Here is a 12,100-nt window from a genome sequence, read left to right as displayed (position 1 = left end):
CAAATCGCTACACCTGATTAAGTTTACAAGTCATTTTTAGGAGGGGGATGATCCTTTTTCCAACTCAGTGATTCTGTTTTTGAATTGTTTTTATTTTTTTCTGACATGTTTATTTTATAGCTTTCACTTGGATGTTATAAGTTGCACTGAGTAAATGCAGCTGGATAAAACAAAAACTGTGTCTGTCTTCATTTCAGGCTGAAAAGGGGGTGATTCTTTTCTATATCCACTGTACATCAGCTCTATGAGAGCCGTAATACTCTGCTTCACAAATTGGAATGTTTTCTGTCATAACTCACACTTATGTTTTACTTGAATATCTTATATATGATTCAAGTTATACAGGCATGTAGTTGTTAAGCTCACTAAATGCTTTATTCTTTTTTGTACAAAATAACCCAATAAAATTTATTGAAAGGATGGAGTGGGTGCAAGGAGGAAAGCACTCTGCCTTTTTTTTACCTTACCACATTCTGCTTGATATCCTTTCACGTACTCCATTCTAGGTGGTTCTGTACAGAGCAGGCTACAATAAGAGTGGGTGAGTAAAACAGCACTTTGTTTTCTCTCTTTCTTTCTATCCATTGCTATATCGCTGTGCATAGAACATGCTAAAATGGAGTGGGTGCAAGGATTTCAACAATAAGCACTTTTTCACAGACCCTACACCAACCAAGCTAGAATGCTTTGTGTGCAAAATATCAGTCTACAGTTTAACCTTTCATGACGAGGTGTCATTGATGACTATATGTCCAGGCCAAATTTGTCAGTACCAGTGTGCCTCTGTTAACTAGAACTCGGATTTGCCTACCTAAAAAATGTTTACACTTTTTTTTTTACGGGGAATAGTTGCCCAAGGCTATGCAGTAGGTGACCAGTTTCTTTTCTTGAACATGTCCCATTGTTTAAAGCACAGTGCAGATGTCATCACACCAAATTTGAAGCCTTGGATATCCGATAGGGCTAATACATTGCAGGCAATTAAAAGAGCAGGGGAGCATAGGGTTTCCACCCTTGATCTAAAAGAATACTGAAAAGGAGGGACAGGGGTGTTACAGAGCATGGCATGAAGTGGGTGAGGGTAATTGAAAGCAGATGTGGCTTGGTAAAAACATTATATACAGTGGTATCCAAAATTGCACCGTTGTGTTCAAAACAGGGCAAGTGGCAACCCTGGATGAAAATTCCTTACAATTGCCAATGCTTCCTAGCCAGCAGTATTACAGTATATGCAGGCACAATCATAAGTGACACTCACTGATAGTAGCACTGGAGGTTAAGTAGTCATTGGCAACAACAGGCAAGGTCTGAATGTCTTGGTACCCACTCACGCATCCACCAGCAGCACGGCTCCCCACACCCAAGAGCTAGTCCTGAGGGGTTGTTATAGTGAAAAAAAAAACCCTTTCTTAAAAGGAGTTGTAAAGGCAGAAGGTTTTTTTTTTATATATATATTAATGCATTCTATGCATTAAGATAAAAAGCCATATGTGTGCAGCAGCCACCCTAACACTTACCTGAGGTCCCTCTCTGTCCACGAGTGTCTCAGCCATACGAGATTCTCCCTCCTGATTGGCTGAGACATAGCAGCAGCGCCATTAGCTGCCACTCTTGTCAATCAAAGTCAGCTTGCCAATCAGGAGAGAGAGCGAGCGTGGTTGGGTCAGGGCTCCATGTCTGAATGGACACAGGGAGCTGTGCCTCGACTTGGGTGCCCCCATAGCAAGCTGCTTGCTGTGGGGGCACTGAACAGGAGGGAGGGTCCAGGATCACAGAAGAGGGACCCAAGAAGAGAAGGATCCACTGCAACAGAGCAGGTAAGTATAACATGTTTATAGGAAAAAAAAAACAAGACTTTGCAGTCGATTTAACCACTTGCCGACCGCCGCAAGTAGATATACTGCGGCGGTCAGCCCCGGCCAGGCAAAGTGACGTATATATACGTCACTAGCCTGTGACCGGCTTGTGAGCCAATAGCGGGCGAGCGCGCGCCCGCCCAGGCTCGTTCACTGAGGAGTCCTCGCGTGTGACCGGCGGACCCGATGTCTGCCGGTCACACTACGATCGTCGGTAGAGAGGGAGAAAGGCGGGCGGCTTATGTAAACAAGCCGCCTGTCATTCTCCCCTGTGTAAAAATGGAGATCAGACGGTTCTACTATGTAGGACCGTTGATCTCTGTTTTTACAATAGTAGACATGTCCCATCACAGTTAGAAGCATGCCCCTAGGACACACTTAACCCCTCCCTCTCCAATACAGTTAACCCCTTCCCTACCAGTGTCATTTTTACAGTAACAGTGCATATGTATAGCACTGATTACTGCAGTAATGTCACTGGTAACCCCAAAAGTGTCAAAAATGTCAGTCAAGGGTCCGATCTGTCCGCCGCAATGTCGCAGTCCCGCAAAAAAAAAAAAAAAAAAAAAAAAAAAAAAAAAAAAATCGCAGATCGCCGCCATTACTCGTTAAAAACACCAAAAATTACAAAAATCTTTCCCTTTGTTAGTAAACGTGATAACTTTTGCGCAAACCAATCAAAATACGCTTTTTGGGATTTTTTTTTACCAAACATATGTAACATAAAACAAATTGGCCGAAAATGTTAAATTTTGATTTTTACATTTTTTTTTGGGGAATTTTCAAAAAAAATGTGAAAAATATTGTTATTTTTGCAAAATTTACGCTCTTTTTTTGTTTATAGCGCATGATCAAAAAAAATCGCACAGGTGATCAAATACCACCAAAAGAAAGCTCTGTTTGTGGGAAAAAAAGGACATGAAATTCGTTTAGGTACAGCGTCGCACGACAATTGTCCGTTAAAGTCACGCAGTAAAAAAAAAAAAAAAAAAAAAAAAAAAAAAAAAAAAAAAATCGCAAAAAACCCCCGGGTTAGGAAGGGGGTAAAATCTTCCGGGGCTTAAGTGGTTAAAGCTCCAGCCTGTAAAAAAAAAACAAAACAAAATTAAAAGTCAGCAGCTACAAATACTACGTTAATATAAGGACACTTTCCTGTCCAGGTATTCCACGATGTCAGCACCCCTAGCCGATTCGTCTATTGGCTTTTGGGTGCAGGCACCGGCATCTTCACTAAGGGAAACAAGAAGTAAAGCCTTGTGACTTCACAGCCTGTTTCCTACTGCGTTGAGCTTTTCTGAATGGTCCCGCTATCTTCTGGGACTTGTGTGTCTTACCAGAAGGTAGCGGGTATCTGATTTTGACAGGTATCTGTCTTCCCCCAACCCCCAAAAGGTGCCAAAAGTGGAAGAAAGGGGGGGGGGGGGAGGGGAAGCAAACAAGCAGAGCTTCCCCTTACAGAAATGAAATAAAACAAACAAAAATGACATGAAAGAAGCATACAGAATCATAAAATGCAATTTTTTTAAAATATAATACTATCCAGTATTATATACCATGAAATTTGATTTATGTAAACACTGTGCTAATGCTGTCAGTGTAGAATACCTTTGGTGCATTTACGCTTATCTGTTAGGTCCCCTGCCCCTCCAGTTTTATATCTCTGGATTAGGGACTAGTAAGTATATCGCCAACTAGACTGCAGAGCTGTTCATCAAACTGTTTCAGCCATGATCTGCACATGCTCTTTGCACACCCTATTTATTCCCATGGATTTCTGAAAATGAACTCACTCAGAAGGTGATAGCAATGAACAGTTGTGCAGAACACATGCGCAGACTCGGCTAGGAATACTATTGACAAGTGGCTCTGCAAATAAGTGAATGACATATGTCTCTAGAATAGATCAAGGACAGATGAGCATAAAGGTTTTGGGACTGAAGTACCTTACCAGATAACTTTTAATAGTACCAAAGGTTTACTAACACTTTAATGTGGAACCAAAACGCCCCTGTTGTTTTCAGCCAAGGAAGTTGCCATCGTGGCCTCTGTTTCATCTACAACAACCAAGATGCTGCACATGTGATCAGCTATGACACCAGCCATCTGTCGGTTTGACAGTTTGGTTGAGAGCATAACCAATGTGACAGTTGGCAAGCACGTCGGGAAATGTAAATGTTTTTTTAAACTGTTAAAATAGATTGGTGTAGTTCTGCTTTTAAGTGGTTGTAAACCTCAGACATGAAATATGAATAAAGCATATCCCTCTATAGTGTGTCTTGTCTCAATTAAAGCGGAGTTCCGGGCACAGAAACCATTTTTCAACAAACATACCCCCGGGACAGTCAGGGCTAGTACATTCCACAATGGCTAGCCTCTGATCTGTCCCGGTTCGCACTTACCTTTTAGAAGAAATACTCACTTAGAAAATTTCTTCCACAGCGTTTCCATCTCTCTTGTGGGCAGCTGAAGCCGGCGCGGTCGTCTTCGGCGTCTTCTTCTCCCAGAATGCGCCTGCACCGTCCCCTCTCGTCACTTCAGGTGCGGCGCCGCATTCCTCCACAGCTTCTGGGCATGCCCAGAAGCTGTTTAGCAGGGAATGCGGCGTCGCCCCGGAAGTGACGAGCGGGGCCGGTGCCGTCGCATTGATTCCTGGGAGCGATGACGTTCAGCTCCCAGGAATCAGTGCAAGCCAGGAAGTGACGGCGGAGCCGCGGCGCAGAGGGAGGAAGTTAGGACTAGGTGAGTATATTCGATCTTCAATTACAAGGTGAGTAAATAAAAAAAAACCTAACTATCCAATTCCTTTTCAGGTGAAGGGGAACAAGCGGACGGGCACAAAAAAAAAAATATCGATTTTGTGCCAGGAACTCCGCTTTAAGAGCACTGAGTGTCACTTTTGTCTGCTGCTTTGTTCTTCTGCGATCAGCATGAATTGCTTCTGACAAGTTTTCCCGGACACCAAAAGAAAAATGGCAACAGGGGAGGGACCTTGAGCAGATTGACCACAGCTCTGTTCCTGTGTGAAGGGGGTGTGTGTCTCTTTCCTCCAATCAGCTCTCAGAGCTCTCCTCACTGAGCTCTGCAGTGTGTAACTTCAGATCTCTTTTTTCTGAACTCCCAGACAAGCTTTATAATTCAGAATTTTGAACCGATGTAGAGAAGAGAAGGCTGCAGACAGACAGGCACAACTTATGTAGGAGGATTTGTTTAATCTCTGTGTATCTCCTGAGGCCAGTCACTTCACTGGATATATGTGAGGGATTACAATCACTTTAGGTCCGCTGGGAAACCAAAACTTCTCAAAGAGCCAATCTCCTTGGTCCCCTGCAGTGCTTAAGGGATATAAAGGTCAGCAGGAAGCACTGAGCATCTCTCCTGCACCCCAAGCTCCTTCCTGCACCCCACAGTGCACCCATCTTCCCTATGGTACCCACAGTAGGGCTGAACGATAGTCGATGTGATATCGACTATCGTTCTGCGGGCGTGGGCGATATTCATATCGCCGAAGACACGATATTTAGCACAGGGAGAAGTCGGGGCTCGGGGGAGGACTCACAGTGTTGGCAGCCGACACATCCGTTTTGCTTTCGCCTGTGATCGGACCTCCAGCCCGATGCAATCCAGCCCTCCCAGCTCTGCCTCTAGTCTCCAGCCGACCATTACTCCGCCCATTGTCTCTCCTGGCTGCATCGGGGGCGGGATCAGGCTGTAATGTTTTGTAAATGGATTCAATGGAGAGACAATGGGCGGAGCAATGGTCAGTTGGAGACTAGAGGCAGAGCTGGGAGGGCTGGATTGCATCGGGCTGGAGGGGCGGAGTTCCGATCACAGCCGAAAGCAAGGGGAAACCGATATTGACACAACACCGGATCTCGGTCCAGGGGGGGGTCGGGTGTGTGTGTTCCCCGGCTACACTCCGGGCACAGCACCATCACCAGGTGAGATCGGGGGAGGGATGGAGGTGATCAGCTGACACTGGGCACACCGCACACACATCGCTTCCTTCCAGCTGTGCAGTGTCATGTAAGCTGAGCGCTGATTGGCTAAAGCAGCGTCTTCCTCAGTGCGGCCTGTCTCCTCCCCTGTGATATGTGTCTCCCAGTGATAGCATGTGACTGTGGAGAAATATCGCAATATATATCGTTGAAAACCAAATATCGCAATGTACTTTTTTTCCCCAATATCGTGCAGCCCTAACCCACAGTGCATCTCATCTTCTCTCTGGCGCCCCACTGTGCACCCAATGCTCTCTCTGGCGCCCCACCTTCTCTCTGGCACCCCACAGTGCACCGCATCTTCTCTCTGGTACCCAACAGTGCTCCCCAACTTCTCTCTGGCGCCCGACAGTGCACACAATGCTCTTGGCACCCCATCTTCTCTCTGGTATCCCACAGTGCACACAATGCTCTTGGCACCCCATCTTCTCTCTGATACCCCACAGTGCACACAATGCTCTTGGCACCCCATCTTCTCTCTGGTACCCCACAGTGCACACAATGCTCTTGGCACCCCATCCTCTCTCTGGCACCCTACAGTGCACCCCATCTTCTCTCTGGCACCCTACAGTGCACCCCATCTTCTCTCTGGCACTCCATCTTCACTCTAGCACCCCACAGTGCACACAATGCTTTCTCTTGGCATCCCATCTTCTCTGGCACCTTACAGTGCACCCCATCTTCTCTCTGGCACCTTATAGTGCAATCCATCTTTTGTCTGGCACCACACAGTGTTCTCTCTTGGTACCCACAGTGCACCCCATCTTCTCTCTGGTACCCCACAGTGCAAACAATGCTCTTGGCACCCCATCTTCTCTCTGGTACCCCACAGTGCACACAATGCTCTTGGCACCCCATCTTCTCTCTGGCACCCTACAGTGCACCCCATCTTCTCTCTGGCACCCTACAGTGCACCCCATCTTCTCTCTGGCACTCCATCTTCACTCTGGCACCCCACAGTGCACACAATGCTTTCTCTTGGCATCCCATCTTCTCTGGCACCTTACAGTGCACCCCATCTTCTCTCTGGCACCTTACAGTGCAATCCATCTTTTGTCTGGCACCACACAGTGTTCTCTCTTGGTACCCCACAGTGCACCCCATCTTCTCTCTGGCACCCTACAGCACATCCCCTCTTTTCTCTGGCACCCCACAGTGCTCACAATGCTCTTTCCTGGCACCCCACAGTGCTCCCCATGCTCTCAGCGCCTCAGAAAGCACTTGTTATACTCCTTTGTATACATCAGAGTGCACCCCGTGTCCTCCCTGCACTCTATTCCCATAGTGGGTAACACACCTGCTAGTCCTGTGGACTTCTCCACTGTTACAACAAACCTAAAGCACTGTAACCTCCTTCTGGTAATCGAGCATGCCGTGATTCCTTCCATGTGATCCATCTTGTAACATCTGTCACTCCCCTTCTTCCAATGTAATATATACCGAAGTGTACCTTGCCGACCAGAATTAGACGACCTGTACGTCACTGGTCATGTGACCGGAGACCCGGAAGCAGTGTGGTGTACAGATGGTGAGGATTGTTATGCTTCTCAGAAATAGGATCTCTGTGTTGTGGAAGGGCAGACAGAAATAATAGAGAGTGGACACCCTGAGGACTGACATCTGCGGAGGAGGTAAGCACCCTGCCTGTAGTATTATCTCCAGCTGAAGAGGAGCAGAGAGGATGGAGCTGCTGGAAGTCAGGCAACCTTAGAACTGTATTGTTAAAGGAGAAAGCCTTTCAAAATGAATTGCGGTAAACAGAGATTGTGTGTTTGTATTTTAAAAGAGCAAATAGGAAAAAAAATAGTTTGGAAAATATTCATATTTTACAACTTCTAGCTTTGAAATACTTGGGGTCAGGGATGTCTTACACCTCTAGATTGTAAGCTCATGGGTACAGGGACCTATTACACCTCTAGATTGTAAGCTCATGGGTACAGGGACCTATTACACCTCTAGATTGTAAGCTCATGGGTATAAGGTTATATTACACCTCTAGATTGTAAGCTCATGGGTACAGGGACCTATTACACCTCTAGATTGTAAGCTCATGGGTATAAGGTCCTATTACACCTCTAGATTGTAAGCTCATGGGTATAAGGTCCTATTACACCTCTAGATTGTAAGCTCATGGGTACAGGGACCTATTACACCTCTAGATTGTAAGCTCATGGGTATAAGGTCCTATAACACCTCTAGATTGTAAGCTCATGGGTACAGGGACCTATTACACCTCTAGATTGTAAGCTCATGGGTATAAGGTCCTATTACACCTCTAGATTGTAAGCTCATGGGTACGGGGACCTATTACACCTCTAGATTGTAAGCTCATGGGTACAGGGACCTATTACACCTCTAGATTGTAAGCTCATGGGTATAAGAGCCTATTATACCTCTATATTGTAAGCTCATAGGTACAGGGACCTATTACACCTCTAGATTGTAAGCTCATGGGTACAGGGACCTATTACACCTCTAGATTGTAAGACATTTTAGTTTTAATCTTATTTTAAAATCATGTTATTTAATCACCAAAATTTAACACAGGAGACAGGTTCTCTTTAATGAGACATCCAGGGTCCACCAGATGTAATGCAATGCAGATTGTATTGCATTGCATCCTTTCCCAGCCATTCTGGCCCGGGGAAACTGACAGGTAGAACTGGAAGTGACATCAAACACGTCGCTTCTGGGTCACCAACAAGAAGGGGAGGGGAGGGGAGCGACATGTATCCGCTCAGCTCCCTCCCCCTTACTTGGCAGCACCTGCTATGCCCTGGGCCCACAGATAAGCAAGCTAAGCTTGGGATAAATGGCGGTGGCATGCGCACGGTTGGGGTGCTGATACCGGGGGGTGTGAAAGTAATCCAGCTCTGCCGGAGGTGCAGGACTGCTTTCATCTGACAGGCAGCAGTCTGCTTGTCATATTTGCACACAATTAAAATGGCTGTAACCACCAGGATTGTGTGTATAAAAAAAAAAAAAAAAAACCCCACTCTCAAGCCCATACAATGTACAGACCTGGCAGCAAAAGGGTTAAAGGCAGAATGCTGGTGACACAAGAAGTGTCATTTTGACATCAATTTTTGCAAGCTGTCATCTTGCTCATAAAGCTAACCATTAAAGCCTAAGTGCAGTCAGAACAAAAATTTAAATAAATCTGCACAAGGGACATAAAGACAGTAGGATGTGTCACTTGTGATGATGCTTCCTTTCTAGGTGTTAATGTCCCCGCTGCCATATTCTTCTGGTGCAGTGGGGGCTAATAGAACTAAGGGGCTCTCACGACTTTTATAAATGGAGAAGCAGGGTGGAAAGGGCGGGTATGCTTGGAATCCCTTGATGAGAGGCCTGCTTGTACTTGTTGTATTAACCCCCACTGCACCAGAGGAGTGCAGGGGTTGGTATCGCATACTAGCACATTATGTGACGCTTACCTCCAAACGAAGCTCTCGTTGTCCCCGCTGGAGGCCGCATCCATCCTCCTTCCAGGTCTGCGGACTCCGGCTGTGCTACTAGCCAGGGCCGCGTGACGTCACTCCCACGCATGCCTGCGAGAGCTGCTGGTCATGGCACAGGGCTCTGAAGAAACTGCATGGGTGGCCATCCCTTCAGAGCGCATGTGCCGATGACGTAGTAAGCGCAGTATACAGTAAATATCTCCTTAACGGTGCAAGTTTAGGAGATAATTACAGCACCTATAGGTAAGCCTTATTATAGGCTAACCTATAGGTACAAACACTACTGGGGGCTTGCACGTTAAAGACCACTGCGGCAGCTCGGCTCTGTCCCGCGAAATGATGTAACTGTACGTCGCTTCGTGAGACCGCTAGCGGGGGCAGGCGCTCGCCCATTCGCCACAGAGGAAGCTGATTAGCAGGTTCGGTGGCCACAATTGGGCACCTGCAATCGATCCTCGTGGAGACAGAACGGCGTTCTGCTGTTGTAAACGTGGCAGACCACTGTTCTGTCAGTTATGAACACAGGGATCCTGTGTTCCTCTTATTTAGGAACACAGGTTTCTGTGTTCATGCAGAAAGCCCATTTCCCCCCCACAGTTAGAAAGCATCCCCTGGGACACATTTAACCCTTTGATTGCCTCTGGTGTTAACCCTTTCCCCGCCAGTGTCATTAGTACAGTAACAGTGCATATTTTTAGCACTGAATACTGTAGTGATGTCACTGGTCCCCCCAAAAGTGTCAAAATTGTCAGTTAGGGTCCGATCTGTCCACCGCAATGTCGCATTCCCGGTAAAAAGCACTGATTGCTGCCATTTACTAGTAAGAAATAAATAAATAAAAATGACATAAATCTTTCCCATATTTTGTAGACGTGATAACTTTTGCACAAACCAATTTACACTTATTTATTTATCAAAAATATGTGGCAGAATACAAATTGGCCTAAAATGATGAAAAAATTTGCATTTTTTTTTTATATTGGGAATGTTATATATAGCAGAAAGTAAAAATCATTTTTTTTTTTTTTTTTTCAGAATTGTCGCTCTTTTTTTTTTTTTTTTTTTTTGTTTGTTATAGCTCAAAAAAAAATGTTGTTCAGGTGATCAAATACCACCAAAAGAATGCTCTATTTATGGGGAAAAAAAGGACATCAATTTTACTTGGGTAAAGCATCGCAACAACCGCGCAATTGTCAGTTATAGTAATGCAGTGCTGTATTGCAAAAAATGACCTGGTCATTAGTGGATAAATCCTTCCGGTCCAGAAGTGGTTAATAAAAGCTTTTTTAATTTAAATGATATCATGCTATGAATCTCCTATTCTCCTCCTTTGCTAACATTTTACCTATGGGAATGTGAGGAAGAGCCAAGGAACTATCTACAAAGATACATGGGATTTTTTACATGGATATTTTCATGTAAAGCTGGTGAGTGAGGGCATGAAAGGAAGGGGAGCACAGCACTCCCATCACCTTTCACTGCACGTATTGCATTTATAAAGGTAATTGTAGCACAGAAGTTTCACAGCACTTTATGGATTTATGAACTTTTATTTTACTTTTTAATGTTGGATTTTTTTTTTATATTTGAAAATGTTTTTATTGAATTTTAAGAAAGAACAAACAGTACAAGTAACATGGTGGATAACAAATAACATGTCATATAAATCACGCATAGACATTGCGTACAGTCAGTGAGGAAATTAAATGTAGACATACAGAGCAAGTTATCAAAAAGAACATTACAGTGCATTCCAATATGAGAAAAGATGTCCATAACAAGGAGGAAATCGGAGAGGACATCAATCCGCCAGTACAGAATTTAAAGGTTCACATTAACTTCTTGTCAAAATAAGTGCTAGAGCACCAAGGGTCCCAATCTCTAGAGAATTTACTGTGGTGTCCGTCTCTGATAGCTAGAATTTTTTCATACATGAACATCTCATTCACAAGTCTGATAACCTCTTTAATCTCAGGGGCAGTTGAGGATTTCCAATGTCTCATCACAGTTAGACGAGAGGCATGTAATATAAACATACATGTAGGCCTAAGGGAAGAGTGAAGGGCCGTGACTCCCAAGCCCAAAATAGCGAGTGCAGGGTCAGGTTTCAAGAGGTGTCCGGTAGTATCGGACAGCATACGAAAAACCGCTGCCCAGAAGCTACGAAGATGCAGGCAGGACCAAGCCATGTGAAGCAAGGTGCCCACATGTCTGCAGCCCCTCCAGCATTGGTCAGAGGGGGGTCTACCTGATGGGGATGAAAATTTAGCTAATAAGTAGGGGGTGTAATACCACCGTTGGTGAAGCTTCTGGGCAATTTCCATATGATTGGCACATCTAGTATATTTATAGTTGCTTTTGAATTGCTTGAAGCCATTGGACATCAGTGAATGATTTGTTAAGATCCCTCTCCCATTTCATCATGTATGAGGTTTTGGTGAATGTCGCTTTGGACTGTAATAAGGCGTAGAATAAGGAGATACCTTTACGTTTGGGTGGATCTACGGTAAAAAAACTCCCAGGCTTGGGAGGGTATAGTCACAGTAGCGTAGTGGGAATTTTGCAGCAAATGTCTAAGCCGCATATATGTAAACTGTTCAGTTTGTAGGCGTGGGTGAGAGAACTATGTCTTCAAACTTTAAGATATCATCTGCCCGGTACAGGTCCTGGAATAAAGAAAGCCCGAGTCGGTCCAAGGGGTCAGGTCTAGGTTTTCCGTGAAGTAGGTCAATGATGAGAGGGGAGTAGGAATTGTTTGGGTGTTAGAGGGATTTATTGGTTGTGAGAT

General features: G+C 45.0%; 1 protein-coding gene across 5 annotated transcripts in view; it reads left to right on the top strand.

Annotated features, from left to right (window-relative positions):
* TANGO2 (transport and golgi organization 2 homolog) overlaps window positions 1-12,100 on the top strand; it is a 281,037-nt gene that overhangs the window by 58,164 nt on the left and 210,773 nt on the right. The window contains exon 1 of one of the 5 annotated variants that reach the window (XM_082259112.1): window positions 500-541. The exons of 2 other annotated variants lie outside the window; for them this stretch is intronic. The gene's annotated coding sequence lies outside the window, so the exon portion shown is untranslated. Of the gene's footprint in view, window positions 1-499; window positions 542-7,339; window positions 7,483-12,100 lie in introns of those variants that run through there. 2 more of the 5 variants (XM_082259110.1, XM_082259108.1) reach the window with 2 other exon arrangements.

The sequence above is a fragment of the Pelophylax lessonae genome, assembly GCF_965119305.1.
Source record: "Pelophylax lessonae genome assembly, chromosome: 1".
Taxonomy (NCBI): Eukaryota; Metazoa; Chordata; class Amphibia; order Anura; family Ranidae; genus Pelophylax; species Pelophylax lessonae.
Note: the sequence above shows the minus strand (reverse complement) of the source record. Positions and strands in the feature narration are given on the sequence as shown.